The following is a 15,294-nucleotide window of genomic DNA, read 5'->3' as shown; positions in this document are numbered from 1 at the left end:
GGGCCTGGGCCGCCGCCGCGACCAGACGCGGGGAGGGAGCGGGAGGAGCCCGGGAGGCCGCGCGCCCGCCCCGCCCCGGGGGCTGTCGCGGCCTGGGTCGCCTGCGTCCCCCGGGAGCCAGGCTGGCCGGTCTCCCGCCCCCGCCCCCACGCCTGAGAAATCCGTCTGCGGTATTTCGGGCGGACTAGATGTTGACCACGCGGTGTGCAGTAGGTCCTGTCCGCAGATACCCTGGAGGAAGAGCCGCTATTTGCCTCCCCAGGAGCGCAAGGCCTCCAAGTGTTGGTAAAGGGCACCGTGTGGTGGAGGAACTGAATTGAAGCAGGAAAATTCAAGTTAGGCATCTCTGGCCCAGCGCTTCCTATAGGCCTTTCTGGGCCTGGATTCTTGAAGTCAGAAGGCCTGACTCTTTTCCCAAGTGAGGGCGCCTGCCGTCTCTCCTCTCCAGTATTACTGTCCTCAGGCGGGTTCTGTGCTCCCCACGTGCAACCATGGTGTGTTGAGTATGACTTGAGACAGATTTTTTTTTAAACCTGACTATAATTACCAGGACCCCTTGACCTCTCCTAATTAGACTGGCAGTTTCTTCTCATCTCCGGGGCCCCCTCCCCTTTATACACTCACAGTCTTGCTTTTGTCTATAACACTTGACCAAATAATCCACCTCCTTCTGACTCCCCTTTTCCTTCCTTCAACACCTTGTTCACACACACAGCCCCATAAAGTCTTCCTACACTAACCCCCACCCACCCCAATGTCTTCAGTCACTGTGGCAGTCCTTTACCCTTGAGCACAATGCTGCTAGTTCTGCCCAGCTTCCAGAAGAGGAAACAGACCCAGCAAGGGAAAGGGACTTTCTAGCAATATCTGCCTGGGAGTGGTCCTACTGTAAAAACAAAGAGAGGCAACCTGGTATGGGAGCAACCATGGGGCTTTTGAACCCATCAGACTCTGAGTGGAATCCCAGCTCTGCCTCTTACGGGTTGTGACCTCTCTAGACCTCAATTTCCAAACCTGTGAAATGTGACTTAGTAATATCAATGCCACAGGGCTGATGGGCTTACTAAGACCATGGAGGCCAAAGCACAATATCTGATGCATGCTGGATGTTTAACAAATGTTAGTTTCCCCCGCCCTTTAAAGGAAGATACACAAATCTGAAATAATAGAATTATGGAGCCTTAGGGCTGGAGAAACATGAGAGGTCCCTAAGCAATACCCCAGAAAGTGGTTGCTCACCCTTCATCTACACATCCAGAGATGGGGACTCAGTGCCCCCAAAAGGGTTTGCAGCTGCAAAAATATCCTGTGGGGCAAAGCTATAGAGGATGTGGGATTACTCACCATAAAAGTCACTACAGTGACTTGTAGTCTGTGAGGCAGACACACACGGGTCGTGTCCATTGAGGACAAAATTGAAATAATTGGCCTAATGAGGAGGAAGATGTGCTTAGGGCGGGAGCTTCCAAAAGCACGGGGCCACGGTTTTCTGTAGCTGACTTCTGAGGAATGTCATCGAGTTTCTGTCCTGGAGATTCTGGAAATGCTGAGGAATAATTCCCCTAGTGATAGGGTGACTATATCCAGGTGGTCAGGACACAAGCCATTCACTCTACTTGTCCTGACAGAGTTATTAATAGTCCCCCTTTCACTCTCAAAATAGCCTGATTTGGACAAAAAACTATATGTCACGTTAACTATGAACAAAGGCAGTACTCCAAACAGCTCCTTCCAGCCCTGGTTGTCAATGGTTTCGCTGGAATTTCTGAATCCCCAAAGACTTCAAAAATTTCTATGTCCATTTATCCCCATTGAAATCACCAAATCAAATCAAAAGTGATCAGCATAAGTTTCCCCAAGTCAAGCTGAAGGACAGTGCCTGATGAATTGTGACACCTAGTGGGGAAAGTTCACACTGCCTGAGGCTGAGTTTTAGGAACACCACATTCACACAGGTTTCTCCGAGTCAGCCTGAGAAGCAGAGAACAAGCTGTTAACATTTATCAAGTACTTATGTGTCAGCCACAGTTCCAAGCACTTCACACGTTGTAATTCATTTGATCCCGACAACTCCATGAGATAGGTACTACCACCACCGTGGCTCCATTTCACAGATGAGGGAATTGAGGCTCAGAGGCTAGGGAATTTCCCCCAGGTCATGCGGCCATTAAAACTGAGCCAGGGGGCACCTAGGTGGCTCAGTCGGTTGAGCATCCAACTTTGGCTCAGGTCAGGATCTTGCGGTTCACTAATTCAAGCCCCACGTTGGATTCTGTGCTGACAGCTCAGAGCCTGGAGCCTGCTTCAGATTCTGTGTCTCCCTCTCTCTTTGCCCCTACCCTCCTCACTCTCTCTCGAAAATAAATAAAAACATTAAAAAAAAAAAAAAAAAAAGACTGAGCCAGGGGGGTACCTGGGTGACTCAGTTAAGCGTCCGACTCTTGATTTCAGCTCAGGTCATGATGTCAACGTTCATGAGTTCAAGCTGTGTGCTGGGCTCTGTGCTGACAGTTCAGAGCCTGCTTGGGATTCTTGGTCTCCCTCTCTCTGCCCCTCCCCCTGCTTTGCTCATGCTCTCTCTCTCTCTCTCTCCCTCTCTCTTTCTCTCAAAAAATAAACAAATAAACCTTAAAAAAAAAAAAAAAAGACTGAGCCAGGATATAACCCCAGGTTGTCTGACTGCAAGGCCTTGGCACTTAACTGCTACTCTATCCAGCCCATGTCAGCTACATATGCTACGTTACTGCAGTGGTGTCTTCCCTCACAAGTGACTTCAACCAACCCTCTGCTATGGAGATGACACGCAGGGAGAGTAGGAAGCAGAGTGTGTGAGGAGCCAACCTCCACATCTACCAATAAAGAGTGATAGTTTCTGCATCTACTGGGGATGAAAATCAGGGCATTGAACCAGACCGTGAGAAGATTTGCAACCATCAACTGGATGCACTTTCCAGCAGGAAGAATCAAAGAGTTCCTCCCCTACCCTGCTCCCTTCAACATTTATTCATGCAGTTTCAAGAGTGTTTACAGGTCACTGAGGCCCCCCAGCTACACCCAGAGGGCCAAACCAGAAGTCCCACCATTCTCATGGTGATGAAGGTGGAAGTGACCAAAGAAGGTTTTTCTGCTTCCTTTCCATGCTCCCTCTTCTAAAGAATGCAAATCATCCCAAGGACCCCTCTTCCCTTCACCTTATTTCTCTTTCAAGCTCAGTGAGATAGGTGTTGCAGGACCAAGGGAACGACAGGAGTCTTGCACAAATCTTTGTGATAGGGTTGCCGAGTGATATCTGGGACAGACTTATTCTAAAAAAATGTATTCATTATTTATCTGAGTATCCTGTATTTTTAATTGCTAAATCTGGCAACTCCACTTGGTTATTGACCGATGCTAAAATAGTTAGAAAATTGTACTAAAGCACAGGTCTATAAACTTTTCCTGTAAAGGGCCAGATAGTAAATGGTTTAGACTTTGTAGGCTACTCCATCTCTGTCACAACTACTCAACCCTGCCACTGTAGCAGCTATAAACCATTCATAAAGAAAATGAGCATGACTGTGTTCCAATAAAACTTTATTTACAAAAACAGACATCAGGCCATAGTTTGCCTACCCCTGGGTCAAGTTAGGGCTTTGGACTCCTGGCTTTCTTCAGATGTATTGTCAGGGTGAGAGTGGTCTAGACCCATGTTCTCAAGCACAAAAAAAGAGAGACTGATCAAAACCATTGCATATAATAAGCACCAGTAATTCTGAGTGGGTGTGCACCTGTGCATGTGTGTGATCCAAGGTGGGTCAGTGCCTGCAGGAAGCATGCACTTCTAGAGGGTTTAGAGCCACCTAGGATTTAGAAAGTCTTGGTCAGACCCTGTCTGAAAAAGTACAGACTCTGTGTCTGGGATTCACCGTGGTCGGCATGTACTCTGTAAAGACAAAAATGCAGAGGCAACATTGTGAAGTCAGACAGAAAGTGCAGAGGCCAAGAAAAGCAGAACGCCCCTGCAGAAGGCCTTCGGGTGAAGCTAACGCTGTTGGTATTTGTTCACCTAATGCAGAGTACTCAGAAACACATGGTAGCTGTTGGTAAGGGTGCGTGTGTGTGCCACATGTACACCATCTATCTGAACATGTGGGTAGTAACTGAGGAACATGCATGGTGGGTTGAAATCAATTAATGTAACAGTAATAACCATATCAGTTACATTTAAATCAACTTTCTTATGATCTTAGGATATTACTATATGCCTATCAAAGGCAATTCAGTGGTTTAAAATCACCACTTAAATTCTGCCCTTCAGAATTTAAAACCACATGTTAAAGGGCTGACCAATGAAAAGCATTAAATCCAATCATCAATTTGCCACAGCACAGGAAATGTTAACGTGTCTGGAGCAAGGGAGTTGTGGGGAGCACGGTGCAAGATAAGGGCATAGAATCATGTAAGCAGCAGACTATATTGAACCACATTAAGGATTTTGACATGCACATATGTCTTAAGATACATAAATCATCACTGAAGTGTTTTAAATAAGAGAATGAATGACAGCATCAAATTTGGATTTTGAGGCTATCACTCTGGCTGTAGTATAGAAAAGGAATTGGAGGGTGGCAGGGGCCAAATTGGAGGGTGGCAGGTGGCTCAAGTAGTGGTCTAGACACAAGATGAAGTTAGCTTGGTCTAGGTTGGTGGTAGTGAATGAAGGATATGGATAGACTTGAGAAATTTAAAAGGTGAAATGTACAGATTGGTGATGGATATGGGGAATGGCGAGGGGTGTCAAATATGACTTGTCAGGTTCCTGACCAGTCTTGGAGGATGGTTGGTGGAGCCATTCATCGAGATTGGCAATAGGGGAAGAGGACTAGATTTAAGAGAAAGATCGTGGGTTCAAAGAAGAGGACAGCTAATAAGTATCCATCAGATTCAGTGAGTTAAAGGTCACTAAGGATCTTGAAAAGAGCCATTTCTTTGCCACGAAGACACAGAGGCTGTGCTGGAGAGAGTGGAAAAGGCAGTAGAATCTGAGAAATGGGGATAGAAAGACAATTATCTGAAGAAAACAAGCTGGGAAGATACATGGAGCAGAGAGCTGAAGGAGATTTTGAACCAAGGGTGGGTTTGTGGAATTTAACAGGGAGAATTGAACCTATTAATGGAAAGAGTCCTATTTCTGGTACAGAGGAGTCCACTTCTAACTGAACAACCCTCTCGCAGATAATATCAATACACTCTGGACAACTTTCAAAACAAACAAATGAACAAAAGAAGACCAAACCAACCAACCAACTACCCAAGAACTCTGGAGAGTGAATCCATGTAGGTAGATTTTGGAGGGGATTCAAAGTGTGGAAGAAGAACTGACATGAGATGAGTTCCCATTTTTTGTGGATTTGCCCTGTGTTAGCCACAGTTGCAATGCAGCATAGGACAGCTATAATTCCAGAAGAAAACCCACTGTCTCTCAGCCAGAGGAACCAGAAGGTAGAGCCTAGAGCAATCAAGGTCGCTGAAGAGTGAGGGAAGAATCCTAGAAAGAGGAAAGCAAAGGGCCGAGAAAAGGAACCCAAATTTCTCTGCATAAACTCTGCCCAAGTCTCTGGCTCTTTCTTGAACTATATATGAGCAGGGAATCCCAGGTAAAGATGAAAGAACCAAACTGAGACTTGAGCAATTGCCTGCTGCAGATAGTACAGAGTACTGTACTACAGAGTACAGAGTCTGTAGTTTGCGTATAATCAAGTTCATTGCTTGCAAGAGAAAAATATCCATACTGTTCTTAGGGATAAAATAGATTATAGTCTCCTTAACATAACCTTCATATTATTCAGGATACGATCCCAAATTACTCAACTTACAAAGAAACAGGATAATGTGACCCATTCTCAAGGGAAAGCAAGCAACAGATGACAATCCCAAGATAACTCAGATGTTGGAATTATCAGACAAGAATTTTAAAACAGCTATTAAAACTATGTTCAAGGGTACAAATAAAAATGCATTTATAATAAATGAACAGCTAGGAAACCACAGCAGAAAAACAGAAAATATAAAAAAGAATCAGGAGCACCTGGGTGGTTCATTTGGTTGAGCATCCGAGTCTTGATTTCAGCTCAGGTCATGATCTCACATTCGTGGGATCGAGCCCTGTGTCAGATTCTGAGCTGTCACTGTGGAGCCTGCTTGGAATTCTCAACCACCCTCTCTCTCTGCCCCTCCCCCACTCACATGTGCCCGCGTGCTCGCTCACTCTCTCTCAAAATTAATAAAATTTTTTTTAATTAAAAAATAAAAAAGAATCAAATGGGAATTCTAGAACTAAATATCTGGAGCTTAAAAAAAATTCACTGGATAGGCTTACTGGCCAAATAAAGATCTCAATAGGAGAAAATGAATATGAAGATAAATCAAAAGAAGTAACCAATCTTAACGAGAGAAAAATCTCTAATGTATGGGTAACTGGAGTCCCAGAAGAAAAAGAGAATATGAGATGGAAAAAAAAAAATATATATATATATATATATATATATATATATATATGTATAAAAGCTTATGGGGAGGATCCAATCAAGAATAAGAGGTTGAGGGGCACCTGGGTGGCTCAGTCAGTTTATCATCCAACTCTGGATTTCAGTTCAGATCACGATCCCAGGGTCATGGGATCGAACCTCATATCTGGCTCCATGTTGAGTGTGGAGCCTGCTTAATATTCTCTCTCTCAACAGAAACCCTCTTGCACTGTTGGTGGGAATGCAAACTGGTGCAGTCGCTCTGGAAAACAGTGTGGAGGTTCCTCAAAACATTAAAAATAGAACTACCCTACAACCCAGCAATAGTACTACTAGGAATTTCTCCAAAGGATACAGGAGTGCTGATCCATAGGGGCACATGTACCCCAATGTTTATAGCAGCACTGTCAACAATAGCCAAAGTATGGAAAGAGCCCAAATGTCCATCAACTGACAAATGGATAAAGAGAACGTGGTTTATATATACAATGGAATACTACTTGGCAATGAGAAAGAATGAAATCCTGCCATTTGCAGCAATGTGGATGGAACTGGAGGGTATTATACTAAGTGAAATGAGTCAGAGAAAGACAGATATCATATATTTTCACTCATATGTGGAACCCAAGAAATTTAACAAGACCATGAGGGAAGGGAAGGGGAAAAAATAGTTACAGAGAGGGAAGGAGGCAAACTATAAGAGACTCTTAAACACAGAGAACAAACTGAGGGTTGATGGTGGGGGAGGGGAAAATGGGTGATGGGCATTGAGAAGGGCACTTGTTGGGATGAGCATTGGCTGTTATATGTAAGGGATGAATCACAGGAATCTACCCCCGAAACCAAGAGCACACTGTATACACTGTATGTTAGCCAACTTGACAATAAATTATATTTTTTAAAAAAAGATTCTCATTCTCTCTCTCTCTCCCTCTACCCATCTCCCCAGCTCCCGCTGTCTCTCTCTCTAATAAATAATTTAAAAATGGTTGAATATATGGGAAAGATAAGAGGCCATAAATAGTAAAAGTTTTTCTAAAATAAGAGAAGGGAAGGAATCCAAGTTGAAGTGCAGAGACTTGGCTAAGGCAGTAAAGATTAACACCTGCACTGCAGCAGGAGGAAGGAGGATAGGATGGGAGCAAACAGGGTGGATTTGTGTCCTAGGTGGAGATTTTCATTTGATGGCTTCTATTTCTCCTTTTATTTTTTTTTAATGTTTATTTATTTTTCAGAGCGAGCATGAGTGGGTGAGGGGCAGAAAGAAAGAGAGAGACAGAAGATCTGAAGCGGGCTCTGGGCTGACATCACAGAGCCAACATGGGGCTCGAACCCACGAACCGCGAGTTCACGACCTGAGTCAAAGTCGGATGCTCAGCCGACTGAGCCAGGTCGGTGCCCCTCTAGAGAGTTTGTTTTTTTTTTTTTAATTTTTTTTTCAACGTTTATTTATTTTTGGGACAGAGAGAGACAGAGCATGAACGGGGGAGGGGCAGAGAGAGAGGGAGACACAGAATCGGAAACAGGCTCCAGGTTCTGAGCCATCGGCCCAGAGCCCGATGCGGGGCTCGAACTCACGGACCGCGAGATCGTGACCTGGCTGAAGTCGGACGCTTAACCGACTGCGCCACCCAGGCGCCCCCCTCTAGAGAGTTTAAAGGGAGAAGTTGAAAGACAGAGAGAGACAGAAGTTCATTTGCTGCAAGTTGAAGTGTAAGGAATGGCCAGGAGTTTGAAATAATCACTGTGGGAGAGTGAGTTCATCCTAGAGACTTACTAGTGTCACCTAGGTGTAGTAAGGGCTCCTTTGAACATAGTAACCATGAATTTACATGGAACCAATATGTCCTACTGTGTGGCTTTCCCAGAGGCTGCTTGAATGCAAGCACCCTGATTTGGGCGACTTAAGTTCATCACAGTTGGGATTTTGCCAGAGGGGTGTGACCAAATGACAGAGGATCAAGGTTCAGGACAGACATTACTTCCAAGCTTGATAAGGAGGATGGGAAAACAGTGAGAGGGCCGATGGTACAGGGATAATTAGAGAGGTTGTAGACCAGAGGTGAAGGGAAATGGTGGCGGTGGGAGTAGTCGAACTGCCAGCTGAGAGGAAAGGAGATAGAAGTCAGACAGGGGCAGCCTGACTCCATGAGTCTTTGAGTGGAACAGTTCCCAGAGATGCCAAAGCCCCAGTTGTGACTGTGGAGGTAGGTGGCTTGGAGAGAACAGAGGTGGCCCCACGAAGAGAAGGAAATTAAGAAACTGGGAGTCTGGGTTGCCCTGTTGAAAACTTCATCCAGACCGATGCTGAGTTTACATGGATGAGAGGAGAATACAAGACAGGTGCTGAGATCTTTGAAGCATGAGAGACCAGGGGGTCGGTAAATGGCAGAGTCTCTTAGAGGGGGAAGAAGGTGGCATAGTCATACAGCTGACACTCAGAAAAATGGCCTACAGGAAGTGGGAAGTAAGAAAAGCCCCCCCACTCTCCCAGCTTCCACACTGTGGTGTGGAAGAACATAACCAGCCACCATGTGGGAGGGTATAGAACAAGCAGGTAGGTAGGTATATTACTTATCTGTTACCGCACGATAAATGACCATAGACTTAGTACCCCACACTTTCTGTGAGTCAGTCCCCAGCATGGCTTAGCTGTGTCCTCTGCTCAGGATCTTACAAGACTGCAATCAGGGTATTTGCCAGCTTGCCATCTGGAGTCTCGACTGGGGAAGAATCTGCATCCATGCTCACTCAGGTTGGTTGTCAGAATTCACTTCCTTGTGGCTGCATGGCTGAGGACACTGGCTTCTTGCTGGCTGTCTGCTGGAGCCATCCTCAGCTCTTAGAGGCTGCCCTCAGTGCTTCGCATGTGGGCTTTCCCAACATGGACACTGATTTCATCAAGCCAGCAAAGAGAGTCTCCTAGAACAAGTGGGTCAGCAAGACAGAGTCTTGTATCACATAACATAATCACAAGTGTGACATCTCATCACCTTTGCCATATCTTAATCATTCGAAGCACAGGTGCACATGCACTCAAGGGAGGGTCATCACACAGAGATGTGAATGCCAGGAGTCAGGGATCATGGAGGCACCTTATGATCTGTCCTCCCAAAAGGGAAGGAGATATGGGATGTGTGCTAGTCACTTAGGGGCAGCATAGTGGATGCAGGTGGGAGGCAAGGAGGTGGGAGCTGGATCAGGGCACGGAAGTGCTGGGCACCTGAGGAGGAGGGTTTGGCAGAGGATGGATGGTGTGACAGGGAAGAGGGGGTTAGACTTCAGGTACAAACTGATGGAAATGAGGTTCTCTGCCTTTCCCCATCATAGGTACTACGGAAGGTAAATCTGCTTACTTACAAAAATATGTTGTGTCAAATAGGTTAGCTTTGCTAAATATATATTGATTCTATTTTCTCTCTAAAGAGCAGATGGTTGAGGCACACACACTGGGACAGCCTGAGAGGAGACTTAAAGATAACAGGGAGAAACAAAGTGACAACTCCATTTCCAGCATGAAAGGCAGAGGAGAGCCAGAAGGCAAAGACTGCTCTGGGAGAAAGGAGAGAACTGAAGCTGACACTTTGAAATTGGAATCAAGCCTAGTGAATTCAATAGAGTTGGATGAAATGAAATTGTGTGACTGTCAATAAAATGACCAGAGGATGATGGTTGATAAGACACTCAAGGATCATAAAAGTGACAAGGAACACATTTGCTGCCCCGGACCAGGGCATCTGGGATCTAAGTCAATATACATTCATTTACAACATGGGAAGTTTCATTCATAGTATAATTAAAATATATATAGCATGACATATTAAGGTTGTTTTGAAAGAAGAAGCAGCAGCTGGTAGCTAAAAGCTGGTAGTTTAAAAGTGGGGGAATAAAATGAAAGCCTTTATAGAATATATATTTCTCAGGGACTTAGTAAGGTTGGCGTTAAATTGGATAAATAAGTGTGAACTCATTTTCTGGCTCTCTCACTATTGGACTGGAGGTGGAAACTCCTCCTCGCCTGTAGTCCTCATGTGGGTAATCTGATTTGCACAAGGAGTGCCCAGATATTGGCCCCTAATAACACTCACCACTTAAAGAATCCAGGGCTTCTTGGAAAGTAGCTGACAGTGTACCTTGGTGCAAGAAGAATCAAAGCAGGCCTAAATCCGCTAGATGATGCAAGAGCATGTTAGTTTCAAAAGATATTTCAGGAAAGGGACACAGCAAAGGAAGGAAGCATGGAAGCGAGGGAGGAAGGGGGGAAGGAAGGAAAGAAGAGAGGGAGGGAGGAAGGGAGGGAGGAAGGAAGGGAGGGAGGAAGGAAGGAAGGGAGGGAGGAAGGAAGGGAGGCAGGGAGGGAGGAAGGCAGGGAGGAAGGAAGGCAGGAAGGGAGGGAGGGAGGGAGGAAAAAGTGGGGAGGGATGGAGGAGAGGAAGGAGGGAGGGAAGGGAGGGAGGAAAGAGATGAAAGCAGGGAGGGAAAAAGCAAAGCTGCAACAGTCTGAGTATCAGAAAGGAAACGAACATCTTGTGAGAAGCCCAAGTCCATCTTGCTGTTGAATGTGGGTTATACTAGGGCACCTGGGTGGCTCAGTCAAGTGCCGGTCTCTTGATTTCGGCTCGGGTCATGATCTCACGGGTTTGGGAGTTGTAGCCCCGTGTTAGGCTCCATGCTGACAGTGTGGAGCCTACTTGAGATTCTGTCTCTCTCTCTCTCTCTCTCTCTCTCTCTGCTCCTCTGCCACTCTTGTCTCTGTCAAAATAAATAAATGAACTTTTAAAAAAGAATATGGGTTATACTAAAAAAAAAAAAAAGGTCTATGTGAGTTCCCCAAAATGTCAACTATTCAATGTGCATACCATAGCCAAGTGGGTTAATAATTAAGCTGTGGGGGCGCCTGGGTGGCGCAGTCGGTTAAGTGTCCGACTTCAGCCAGGTCACGATCTCGCGGTCCGTGAGTTCGAGCCCCGTGTCAGGCTCTGGGCCGATGGCTCAGAGCCTGGAGCCTGTTTCCGATTCTGTGTCTCCCTCTCTCTCTGCCCTTCCCCCGTTCATGCTCTGTCTCTCTCTGTCCCAAAAAGAAATAAACGTTGAAAAAAAAAAATTTAAAAAAAAAATAAAAAATAATTAAGCTGTGGATTTCTTGTACCTGTGTCAGGCAGTGCGACTTAAGGGACACCCAGGGATAAGAGATGCACTTTCTTTCTTTAAGTGAAGCTCTTACGGATGTTGTAATTGTGGCCAGCAAAATTTGACCACAGGAAGCCACTCCCACAGGTAATTGTCCAGCCAGGTGACATTCTTTAAGAAGGCACATCCAGACCCTGTCCCCAGACTGGTCCAATCTCCAGGTGGCTCTCCACATCTCTAACAGTACAGCAACTGCAAACATGAAGCTCATGACTCTAGTCCGTAAGTGTGTATGAGCCCTGCTTTCGCATCAGTTATCTCAACCCAACTGTGAGGCTCATTCTGCTTTCTTTGCCTGAGTAGAGGCTTGGAAATAAATATACAGATGGTGAATGACGCAGACATATATTAACACTTTTGTGAGAAGTGTAAGGGTGTGTGTGATAGTAACTGCAACAATCCTTGGAATAATCTGTGTTCTGTCTGTAATTTTATAACTTTAAATTTTTTTAAGGTTTTATTTATTTTTGAGAGTGAGAGTGAGAGCGGTGGAGGGACAGAGAGAAAGGGGAACAGAGATGACGCAGACTCCGTGCTGACAGCAAGCCCAATGCGATGCGATGCGATGCGGGCTCGGATTCACAAACAGGGAGATCACGACCTGAGCCAATGTCCAACATTCAACTAACTGAGTCACCCAGGCACCTGTATAGTTTTTGTAACTTTAAAAAATTAATTTAAAAATGTATTGCTTTATAAAAAATTCACAGAACATAAGTTAAGCATCAGCCATTTCAACGTTTACAATTCTTAACTGCTTTTTAAGGCGTGGGAAAAGTATAAAAGCATGTAACGTATTGGCGTTGTGATGTTGATTTAATAACTTAGGTGGATTAAATGATGATTAAATGCTTAAATAAATCTGATTAGATCTACAAGTTGAGACTTACTATGTTTAGTGTATGAATGTGAAACATGAATAGTGTTTAAGTTCTTAGTGTTAAAGTCTTAGTATCTAAGATTTGTTAGATTTGTAAGTCTGCCTTGTTAGATTTTTTTGAAGTGCTTAATTATAGCTTAAACAGTCTAAGCTAATTTAATCAATCGGGTTTGTAAGTGATATTAAATGTTAGGAGAATTTATGAGCTAACTGAACATTAATTAAAGAATAAATGAAAGATTTAACATAAAACACTAGCTTTATGAACAAAATAGCAAGACTTGTAAGTTGAACTTTAGTTAATAAAATTAGGCCTCAAAATTTACAACTTTAATCAGTTGAAAAAAATTAAAATACACAAATAACCTTAAGTATTCTTTTCCATGCATAAAATGTCCCCTCCAACAATAAAAACTCAGTCGATAGTGGGTTAGTAGTTCACAAGCTAATACAAAGTATAGAATGATATTTATTTCTTGAAATGTTGACCGTTGCAAATATTATAAGTCAAGTATTCTAAGTCAAATTAAAGAATTCACCCTTATTTGAACTTGTTTATTTTCTTTTATTCTTTTTTTTCCCATATTTTATTTATAGCAACTAACTTTTGCAAAGAGTGGTGAGTATGTTACTCAAATGTATACATTTCCCAGGGAAGGAAGCCCTCCATATCCCACCCCACACTCCATCTGCAAGAGGAATTATTAGGAGTTGGTCACAGTATGGTGTTTTTCTCTGCACCTGGTCAAAGTCCAGTCTGTTGCTTCTCCAACTTGAATGTGCACAGGAATCACCTGCAGACTTCAGAACAACTGGGGTGGGGCATGTGGGGTGAGAATTTGCATTTTTACTGAGCTCCTGATGATGCCCTGCATCTAGGACCCATACACTAAAGCCCAGGAAGGGCACACTCTGCACACATGGACATGTGTGGACATGGCTCTTTACAACACTTACGGAGGGCACGCTATCCCCGCCCCCCGCCCCCCCCCCCCCCCCCCCGCCTCTCTCAGGTAAGGAGTTTTCTCTGTAGATGGAACTGTATGCTACTACTCATACAGCAGCAGAGCCCCAGGGGCCCTCATCTACGGAGGCATTGAGGTAACTGCCCTCCCTTGTTCCTGACACTCCTGCTGCTCTCTGACATGTAGCCTGCCCTCCATCACAGAGATCAGATCCAAGACTGTTTGGGTATGGCCATGGAGGGGGTTCCGGGGTGGGAGGGGGAGTGGGGTGGGGGGGAATACAGAACAGGAGGCCTGATGTTATTTTCTTGATTTTTTTTGTGTGATCTCCTCCTGTTAGCATGTAAGCTCTTCTAGGATTGGCACCAAGATTCTATTCAGCGTTGTATCCCCAGGAGCTGGAAGTGCCAGACACATCCTACCTGCTCAGTGAGTGTTTATGGGATGAACAAAGCCTTTTTTACCTCTAGGCCATTCAAGCCAGCCCTTCTAGAATTTGACATTAGGGCTCAAATCGTACCTGATGAAGACAGTGATAAGTGCCTTGTTTAGCCTCTTTTGTGGATACACCTCCCCCAATGAAGGGGAGCTGTGGCCAAGGGCAGGACTAGAATCTCTTAGACCCCTCTCCATAGTGCCACTTCAAGGCCACATCCATCTCTGGCCCAGACACGCGATCCGAAGAGTCCAGGCCAGAGGGTGAGCCCTCCTCGCCTCAGGCCAGGGGAGGACACTGAGTCGGAGGTGGACAGAGCAGAGGGCAAAAAGAAAAAACCCTGAGGCCCCCAAAGCTGCAAGGAGAATGTGAGGAGTTGCCAAACTCCAGACAGCAGAAGCAGATATCAAAGCCAGGGACTACAGCCAGGAACCCAAGGTCCAGGGAGATGAAGAGCCGGAGCAAGTGGGCCGCTTGGAAGTAGGGCGGGGCCGAGGCCTTTCCCTGGGGCAGGCATGTGAGGCTTGCTTTAATGTGCCTCCAGGATCGGGGCCTCCAGGGTGGGTCAGTCAAGATTAAAGAGGGACGTGGGTGGGATGGACAGAATGCTATTTCCCCGAGGCCTCTTGGTTTTCTAGGGCCAAAGCTGGGGGAGCAGCATGTGACCTTAGAAGTCACAAAGCCGACTTCCAATCCCAGCTTCTACTTCCTGACTGCATAACCTTGAGCAACTTACTTAAAAGTAATCCCACCTTGCTGGTAGGAAGGTGCAAACCCTTAATCAGCTTAAAATCTGTGTATCCCCAGCAATCCCCAGATTGGTGGGGATTTACAGAAAGAAATTGGAAAGAAGTCAGCAAAGAAGTTACTGAAGAGGAAAAGCAGAAGGAGAGATTCATGCCAAACTTCAAAAGCTCCCAGACTGGCCTCTGAGGAAGGGAGACTGCAAAGAGAAGCAGATCCCTTTGATACCAAGAAAACATTTATATGGTCACAGGACACTCAGCAGACTTGGTCTGAACATCTGATTGCTACCTGATTACTTCCAAAATGGGATTGCTAGCATGCCACTGGCAGCCACACTTCCCCCGGGTGTTGATGCCTATCTCATTTTTACCTCCTTTGTTCTCCACAGTCTCCTGTCCTCCACATCACCCTTCTAGAAATACAAGCATTTTCCTGAAAAGGCGACAAAGCTCTGATGCTCCACTAAATGACACCTTCTCCTGGCAACATGTTCTCAGGGACCTCTGGGGCCAGCTTCCAATTATCCCCCCAGAATTGGGCAAACTCTGGGCCAGAACCTCCTGCACGTTC

The sequence above is a fragment of the Prionailurus bengalensis genome, chromosome B4 (assembly GCF_016509475.1).
Source record: "Prionailurus bengalensis isolate Pbe53 chromosome B4, Fcat_Pben_1.1_paternal_pri, whole genome shotgun sequence".
In the NCBI taxonomy this organism is placed as follows: domain Eukaryota; kingdom Metazoa; phylum Chordata; class Mammalia; order Carnivora; family Felidae; genus Prionailurus; species Prionailurus bengalensis.
The sequence above is the reverse complement of the archived record's forward strand: the minus strand, read 5'-3'. Positions refer to the sequence as shown.